Raw genomic sequence first — 9,842 nt, 5'->3', positions numbered from 1 at the left:
CAGTAACTCAATCTGTTAGAAGAAATTATATTTCTACCTTTCTTGGGGACAAAAATTTCACTGAAGATGAAAATAGCAGCAGTCCTCTAGATAGAAGACTTGGCTGGGTTATAATTCAAACACTATATTCTTTGAATACTCAATTTAAATGAAGACATAAAATAACAAAGTGAACTACACATGTATCTGAGAGTAATGGGCTCTCTTCTATTATGGTATTAAACAAGAGAGTGTCTTCCCATTGGATTATTAACGTACTCCTGTAGCACAGCTAGAAGAGGTTCACATATCAATTGCTCTCAGCAAAATATAAACCTGAACACAGTATACTTTCCTCCTTTTATGATTCTTATGCACAGCTGCTGCCAACATAATAAGTCCCAGTACACACTGCCCAGGTGCTGTGTAACCACTGAAAGTCTAAGGTGCATCTTTTCTACTAACTATGACAAAAAGATACTTCTAAGTTAGCTAACTCACTATCTTTCCTTTTTTATCATACATTGGCACCTTATGACATCTCTAAAGCTTAGATGTCATGCAGTAGAGTGTGCACTTTACATACAATTAGCCAACATACTTTACCAAAAATGCACATACAGATCTATGATTAAAGTTTACAGCTCTCTTCCATATACGGAGAGTATAGCAAACCCTCACCCTCAGTCTTCCCTTAACCCCCTGGCCATTTCAGAGACTAAGTTCAGACTACATGTAGCTCTGAGAGGTGGCTGTAACAGGGGTCATTCTTTTACAGCTAGAGATCATGGCAGTTATGACTTCTAGTTCTTGGTTGAATCCTCTTATTTCTACCTTCTTTCCAGGAGTTTCTGAGGAAGAAATGGATAAGCGCAATACATTAGCAATGAGTAACTAGCTTTCTACAGTAGTTTTAAATGAAATACAATCCCAATCAATGTAAACCCTGGCTGTTAAAAAATGCAGGAGTTAAATATTAATCAAGAAATGCATTGGAAAAGAAAACAAAGGTCACTCCAAAAAATAACAAAAAGGTTATTTCTATAGAATTTTTTTGCTATTTCTAACACAATTTGACTATTGCAACATAATTAGGATAATTAGCTCTATTAACTAAAATGTACATCTAGAACAATGGCTACGCTACCTGAACACATTTAACAGCAAAAGGTCACTTTCTTTTCTGCAAATGTCCTCTCTGTAACCCATGAACAGTCATTGTGCACTGCAAGATATCAGGCTTGCCATTCCATTCCAAAAATCCAATCACATCTGTTCAGTAACATATTTAAATATACTTAAAGGTCTTTAGTTACCTATCATTTTTACATAGGTGAACTTCAAATATCCAGAAACCCTAGATATTTTGAATAAAAACTTAAATCTTCAGTTACAGGCATGCTGACATTGAATAAATTGTATGTTTGTACTGAACAAGGACTCTCTCTCTCATCTACATTGTGAAGAGAACTTTAACAAGTCCCTTCCTCAGAGGTTGTAAGAACCATTTTTTTTCCTTAGAAATTTTAACACAAGCCATATTCCACATGTTAGTCTACTGATTTTACTCCTATCATACACTGCCAATTTTTTTAATGTCTAGAAAGGCTAGATCCTATAAATTGGGACTTCTTTGTTCTTTATACACAGCTATATGCACAGTAAAGTAACACAAAATGCGCTGACATGCAGGGCAGTGAATATGGTCTTTTGCATTTCATCTTCTTCCTCTTTAAATCAGCACAGTGATATATAGTGTTCAAATAAGTGGGTTGATCATTCTGTCCCTTAAAGACAAATATTCATTATTAATTTCACAAAAGAATGACTGCAACAATTTTTATTTAACTATTTTTACTTTCAACATAATTTGTGCACTTGGAAGTGCAGGAAGACAAGATGCTTCAAATATGGACTCAAATTTTGCAGTTTATACAGAATAGTATAGAACATACACATGGATCTGTGGTTATATTCGAAAGTGTCCACTAAGTAGTAGCACGTGGACCTAGAGTCCTTCATGTCTTACAATTCTTTTTCTCCTGGTATCACATATTGTTCAGGAACATGTGTCTCGGGCTGGCAAGATGGCTCAGTGGAATAAGTGCTTCCCTGGCAAGCGCAAGGGCCTGAGTTCAATCCCTGGTTCCCCACTGCCCACCCCCCCCCAAAAAAAAAGATTTTAGAATAAGATTTCAAAAAAAAATCCTTTGTGGTAGAAAGCTTTTCTGTGAATTTTGGACCAAAGTATACAAAATATATTAGTTTACTAACTCTACCTTTGTCATACATTGGCAATGTCCTTAATATCTAGAGATTAGAGTTATAAGATTATGATGCATTTTTTAGTAGATAGCAAATTTAAGTCAATGCAGGTAACATAAGAGCAACGCAAAAGCTGAAGCTTTCTAGGGTGCTTCAACAAAGCATTTGTGACTTCTTCCATCCATTTCCCCTCACCCAAAGCACAAGAGCAGATGGTATCATGTTCAAAGGCAGGCTAATGGTAGGTCCCTCCACTTTTCTAAGGCAATTTACAAAAGTGCTACCTCATGACTTCTACTTATACATACCTTGCACAATTCTCCATACCTAGAACTAGATTTTTCAGATAAGAACTCATTTATTCAGACAGCAGTAACACCCAGGGTTATAATCTGAAGTGTCTTCTAAACATGACAATTTTGGCTTTGCTAAATTACCCCTCATTTATATCTCTCTGCCTTCAAACCAGTAGAAAAGCTCCAGCATACAAATTGCTTAGAAATGATTGAATCCAAGTTCATGTACAAAGGACAAGTTTTGCTATGAATTCCAGCACAAAACATAAATGTTGCTAAACTTCCTAACTGTACTGGTAAGCTCCTTCGTACCCAAGGAATAGAGGTTACAAGCTTCGTACTTATTTGCCTGTTACATACAATATAAACAACACAAAACAAAACTCACAATATATCTAGAAAGTGTTCAAAATATCTGAAAAATATTCAGACACAAAGACAATCTTCATTGCTTCTTGAAATAGATTAACAGTTGCATTTCTAAAGACAGCGTTTCATTTAAATTTTAACAAAAAGATACAACTGTAGCTCAGGACATGAGTTTAATTTGTTCCACAGATTTTTAAAATTTAATTAAATTTATTGGGACAATTTAGATATACATAATGATAGCATTCATTTTGGGGAATTTATACCTGTACATGTAATATGTTATATCTTGATTGTTATTTTTTCCTTTACTTATTAGAAATGATTGAACCCAAGTGTATGCAAAAAGAATGAGGTTTTCTATAAATTCCAACACAAAATTTGCAAAACATTGTACCTTTCCTTTGAAACCCCCCTTTCCTATTCACAAAACTCTGCTTCCATGTTGTCCTTCTTTTCTCAATTTTTTCTTCTGCCCTTTCCCTTTCCCCTTCTTTTATTCCCTAGTTTCCTTTTCATTTTGAATAGCTTCTTCCTTTTATTCACAATATGTATTACGTGTTGTGGTTTTTATTTGCACTTTCAATTTCTCACACCAGAGAGATAATGTGATATTAACACATGTGTGTCCAATTTTTTTCACTTTTGTTTATGGTAACAAGGTCCATCCACTTAGCTACGAATGTCTCAATTTTATCCTTTCTTATGTCTGAGTAATACTGTGCACCTGTAATCACAGTGCCTAGGAGGCTGAAAAACAGGAAAGATCACTCTGAGTCTGATCTCTATAGTGAGACCTTTCAGACTCTGTACTAAATACATAAAAAAAACTCCATTATATTAAAAATACACATCTTTTTATTCGTTCATCAGTTGATGTATATTTAGTTTATTTCCAAGATTTAGCAGTTTCAGACTGTGAAGCCATCATCATGGGTGCACATACGTCACTGTGGTATGATGTTTTTAATTATTTCGGGAAAATACTCAGGGGAACAGCTAGGTCAGATGGAATTTCAGATCCTAGTTTTGTGAAGAATCTCGCCACTGATCTTCACAGAGTTCGCACCAGGCTACGCTCCCACCTATAGTGGAGAATTGTTCTTTTGCCCCCATCTCCTCCAGAATACTGTAGATTTTTTTTAGAAGAGCCACTCTTTATGGATGGAGATGGAATCTCAGTATTGCTCGAATTTGCACTTCTGGAATGACCAATGATGCTGAAAATGTTTTTCATCTATTTACTTACTGATTATACTTCTTTTTCTGAGATTTTCAAAATCTCATTTTTGGCTTGGATCTTTGAATTTGGGGTGATCTGCTATATTTTAAAATCCTTAAATGTTCTAGATATTAGTCCTTTGTCTGAAGAGGAAAAACATTCTCACTCAGGGGATTATTATTTCACTTTATTGACTTATTTTGCAATACAATTTTTTTTAACACTATGAGATCCCAGTTGTTGATTCTTCATAATTCCTGTGTGCTTGGGTTTTTGTTTACAAAGTCTTTGCCTATAGCTGCATCTTGAAGTGTTCTACTTATTCTATGATTCCACAGACTTAATGTTTCTGGTTAATTGTTTAGATCAATTTTGATTTTAGCTTAGTGCATGGACTTAGTTTTAGTCTTTGGCAGGCGGAGAGCCTGATTTTCCAGCACCATTTATTAAAGAAGCTATCTTTCTTACAGTGAATGTGTATCACCCCTTTGTCAAATATCAGGTGGCTGAATATATTTGGAGTTGTTTCTGCATTTTCTAATCTGTTCTTTTGAACTCTAGCTATTTTCTTGCCAGTACCATGCTGTTTTTATCATAGTAGTTTTTCAGTATAATTTCAAATCGAGGATTGTGATTCCCATCTTGGTTTTATTAACCAGAACTAGTTTTCCTTTTTTAGATTTCTACAGGTTCCAAATAAATTTAATTATATTTTCTCTTGCTCTGTGAGGTATGCTAATGGCATGCTGATTGGAATTGCATTAAATCTGTATAGCAATTTTGGCAATAGGTCTATTTTTAATGTAGTGGTTCTTCTTAATTGAAGATTAAGGGATATCTCTCCATTTTATAATATCCTTTTCAATCTCTTTTTAAAGATACTGTAGTGTTCAATATAGATATTTTTACTTCTTTATTAGATTGATTCCTGTAATGATTGATACATTGTATAAACTTGAGAAGTCTAGAAGCTTAACTAAGTAATTTACCAGTTTTACATCCCAGGGTGTAGAGCACGTGCCTTACTACTTTAGGATGTTCATTGTTTCAACTTGAGGAGTTCAGAAGTTACACTAATTGGCTTAGAAGGGTGCTAATATCCTCACTTTGTAAACATCTCGAAGGTGTGCAACAGAAAGTCACGGAGACAGTATGAGTGCTACATCCACAACCCTGACAGTGACAGTTTGCACAGAAAATAAGTGAAGAAAGGAGGATTGACTTTCCCTTTTTGCTCTTGCTGCTTTTTCTGTCTTTCACTCCTCTGAATGATTTCCTATCTACCATGCCACCTTGCCTTGGGGCCACTTGATTATAGACTGAAACATCCACAACCTGTAAGCTAAATAAATCTTTCCTTCCTTAATTTTAGGCACTAAGTATTTTGTCTCAGCAATAAGAGAAAAGTAACTAACACAGAATTTGGTACAGAGAACTTGGATCATTGGTGTGATTATACCTGATTATGTGGTTCAAGAGCTTTTGCCATTAATTCTTAATGATAATTTTTCAGGGAAAGTCAGTCGTGTTAGAAGTAATTTTCTTTTAGAACTTGGACTACTTTACTCCAAGATCTCCTTAATTTAAAGGTTTGCATTGAGAAGTCTTCTGTGCTTCTCATTGGCTTTCCATTATAGGTAATTTATTTTTGTAACAGATTTTAATACTCTGTTCTTGTGATGAATTTCTGGCATCTTGATTATTATACACCTTGGTGTAGATATATTTTGGTCATGGTCACTAGATTTCAGATGGTTAATTTATGTATATGTCAAATTCTTTTTACATTCTTGGGACTTTTTTTGGCATTACTTCTGTGAAGAGATTTTTCATGGCATTTGGGCTGAATACTTTTCTTCATTGACTCCAATCAATTTTATGTTGTTTTCCTTTGCATCATCTAGCAGTTTTTGATTTTTGTGGATTGCCTTTTTATTGTCCTTTGTTGTTTTTGAGAGCTCTTTGTTTTTGTGATCACTTGCTACAATGTTGTTTTCTATGATTGCTATTCTGTCTTCAGTGTCATTCATACGGCTTTTCAAATATTCAATGGATTTTTAATTACATGACTAAGTATTTGAAGCTGTTTCCTTGATTTCATTTCTTTCCTATGTTGGACAATGATAGTTTCTATCTTTTCCTATGATTCTTTATTTGTTTTGTTTTTAATCTATGTCTACACTAGCTCCTCTGATTAAATCCTTCATTATGCTCTTCATGACCTTTCTTTTAACCTGGAAGATTATTTCTGATGTGACTTGCTGATAGTCTCATGCACATACTTTTTGAACTTCTGCTTTCATTTCTGAAATCTTAGACTTTTGTTTCCTATTTTCCTGTATCTCATTCCCTGCACTTGTGCTGGGAGTGGCTGTGCTGGAGATCAAGAGTAGGATTTTACTTTTCTGTCTTGTCATTTGTTATTATTTTTTTCTGTGTTTATGTTTGTAAATTTCTTGTAATAGATGGCTTTATCTCTAGTAGAAAGGTCTCCATAGGAAATATCTATTCTTCAGAGCTGTCTTGTAGATGTTCTTGTCTCCTGTGTCTGACCCAAGATCTTACCTTCTCAGTTTATTAAGCATGAGATGCTTCTATGCATGTGGCTCAGGATCCAGATCTTTGGTACTGGACTATGGTGAGGGCTATAAACCCAGACTATCATACTATTGTTATAGAATGGAGAACAATTGATTACAATAGGTGTGATATCCTGACTAGGCTAAAGTAATACAATTAGCAACAACAATGGCATCATATACAGGTTGGAAACTGGTGAACTATGGTAGCTATTAATTTGGTCCCTTTAGCCATAGGGGTAAGATTTACATTTACATGACGAAATCCAACATAAATCAGCAACTTTTATGCAAACAGTTTCTCCTTGACACTGTTACCTTGTGGAGGGGAAATTGAAGAGGGATAGGACACCACATAGATACGTGAAGAAAAATATAGTAGAGATAAGCCTGGAGAACAAAGAAAATTCATGCAGCTTTTGTGAAACTGCTGAAGTAGGCTGGAAAGAAAAAATGAAGGAGTAAGATAAAGATTATCAAAATGAGCCAGGAATGGGGCTGGGGAGATGGTTCAGTAGGATAAGTGCTTGACTGGCAAATGCAAGGATCTGAGTTCAATCCCTGGTTCCGCAAAATAAATAAATAAATAAATAAATAAATAAATAGCCAGGAAGACTAGGGACAATGTTCAGTCAAATAAAATATCATAAACCCAAGAGAGCTAGTTGAGGAATGGGAGAAGAAGTTTAGAAGAATAGAACAAAAATAAAAGTGAAAATCTAAACAAATAAATAAACAAAACGATAGAAAAAACAAAATAAGTAAAAGAAAGAAGAAGATAAGAAAATTCCTCAATGTCCACAGTTCTATAGTAGTAACCAAGTCAACTGAAAACTGATGAGTAATCCCACCAAGCCTATGATAGAATTAGTGTTAGGTGTGCTGCTGATACTGGCCTCTGGATGTGGAGGGTGGAGGCCAGAGTTTTCAACCAGAGACTTTCTTCATGTACCTTGGTGGCCCACCCCTTCCTTGTCCTTTTTGTCTCTGTATCCCTCTCCTAGTTACTGGGGCATCCTCACACAGAGACAACTTGAAGCTGCTACCAATCTCCTGTATACTTGGCTCCTCTGGTCCTTACATAGCCTCTTCCTTTTCATCTGGACTAGCACATTTCTGTCCCTCATGCCACTTGTTGCAGGGTGGGATGTTGTGGGGTGCTGTGGGTTGACACTCAGCTCTTGCAATCCCTAATTAATTTGTTATCACTATATGACAGTTAACTAGTCAGTCACAGGCTTGTCTAGAAGAGAGCAGTTCACTCACTCCTGTGTGCTGGCAGAATTTACTGCTGTGCTGTAGTGTCCTCTGTTGGAGGACAGGTTGGAGGAAGGTTAGAGAGGCAGGGGACTCTATCCCAAGACTGTTTGGTGTGGCAAGAGATAACTGCACTATTTTAGCCTATCCACTTTTGTTTAGTTTTCTTTTCTTATTTAAAACTTTCTAGTCTGGCAGTACTTTTCTGTCAGCAGGTGGGCAATACCACAACAGCCCCATGTGTTGGATCAATTTTTTACTAAGTTCTGTATCTATATTTTGTTTGATCTACAGTTGCCTTATTTTACATTGATTTTGGCACCAGGATGTGTATCTCTCCTTAGCCCCCAGTTACCTATACTTTTAATTGATTTTTTTCTCTGAGTATCTCCAACCTAGCTCAGCCTCTGTTCAACCACTTTCAAAAAATCGATTCCATGATTTTGGAAAAGATGGTCCTATTTACATTTGTGCAGGAATTATGACTGTGATTCTGTCCATAACCAGTATACAGTTCACAAAGGAAGTCAAATTTTTCCAAAGGGCTCTGCTTGTGAGCCAAACTTTTACAGACAAAAGCATTCATGACCCAAGATACAATTGTGTGTGCAAATTGACATTTTATTACCTTCATATTTATCACACCCAGGGCAATTCTAAACATCTAGATAAAAGTAATTGTGTTAAGAAAGGACTCAATTTCTCTATTTTCCCCACAAAGTAACAATTCATGTGCCTTTTAATGAGAAGCATTACAACATTTGTCATTTCGTCACTTCTACATTGCTTCTACTCTGTACCATGCATCAGGCACTTCTGGATAGCTAGGAAAACTGGATATTTAAAAGAGTTCTTATCCTTAATTAATGCAAATTGGAAGCTTACAGTTCATGTATAATTAGACCTTTCCTTATTAAACAAAACAACTTTGAAAAACTGTACCATTTACCTCATATGTCTGGTGACCAGATTTATACATCATAGTGTAAATTAGTCATCAAGTCCTTTTTATGATTTCCAAATCATTTCTTGATTTTCTACATTTGACTGAAGGGACATCAGTAGATAAAACACATGCCTGTCTGATGTACGACCTGACCAGAGGAATTACCTAGTTTTACTTTCTGATATTCCCAGTATCTGATACTCCGTTACAGCCAGAAAGTGACCGGGTACACTGCCACCTGTCCTGAATGATGTATATTTTGAGCCAGTGCATCCCGTAATGACTGACTTCAGAGAGATCTTGAGCATTTTACATTATGCCTCTGTAAAATGAACTGCTTGTCATCAGCTACACTGACCCCGCTGAAGCTGGGACTTCTCACAGTAGTGGACCCACTCATCTCTCCCGCCTTCACGACTTAATGAGTGCTGCCAGCTGTCAGTGGTCACCGAGACCAATGGTATGTAAATTGAGCAGTACAAAGAAATACGAAAAATAAATAAGAACATAAAAAAGGGGCTGGAGGCCAGGGAGATGGCTCAGTACAATAAGCGCTTGCCTGGCAAGCTCAAGGGCCTGAATTCAATCCCTGGTTCCAGAAAAAAAAAAGGGGGGGGGGTGTGACGGGAGACTTAGCTCAGCAGTACAACATTAACCTAGCAAGCTGGAAACCCTGGGTTTGGTCCTTGATACCAAAACCAAAAACTTAAATAAGTAAATATTTTAGAAATGAAAATAAAAAATCAGTAACGTTTTAACAATTGATAAAACTCATGTTCGCCCTCACCACTAACTACATGCGCTTAGTAGATGAACTTGGTTAACATTGTTTTGTGCTTCCGGTATTATAAAAAATCAGCTGGTACTATGAATGTGTGATTTAAGATTTCGTGCTTTTTAAGGAATCACATATGATCAATGGTGGAAAT

Source organism: Octodon degus, unplaced genomic scaffold (genome assembly GCF_000260255.1).
Source record: "Octodon degus isolate 3935 unplaced genomic scaffold, OctDeg1.0 scaffold00066, whole genome shotgun sequence".
In the NCBI taxonomy this organism is placed as follows: Eukaryota; Metazoa; Chordata; class Mammalia; order Rodentia; family Octodontidae; genus Octodon; species Octodon degus.
This window is presented reverse-complemented; position numbering follows the sequence as displayed.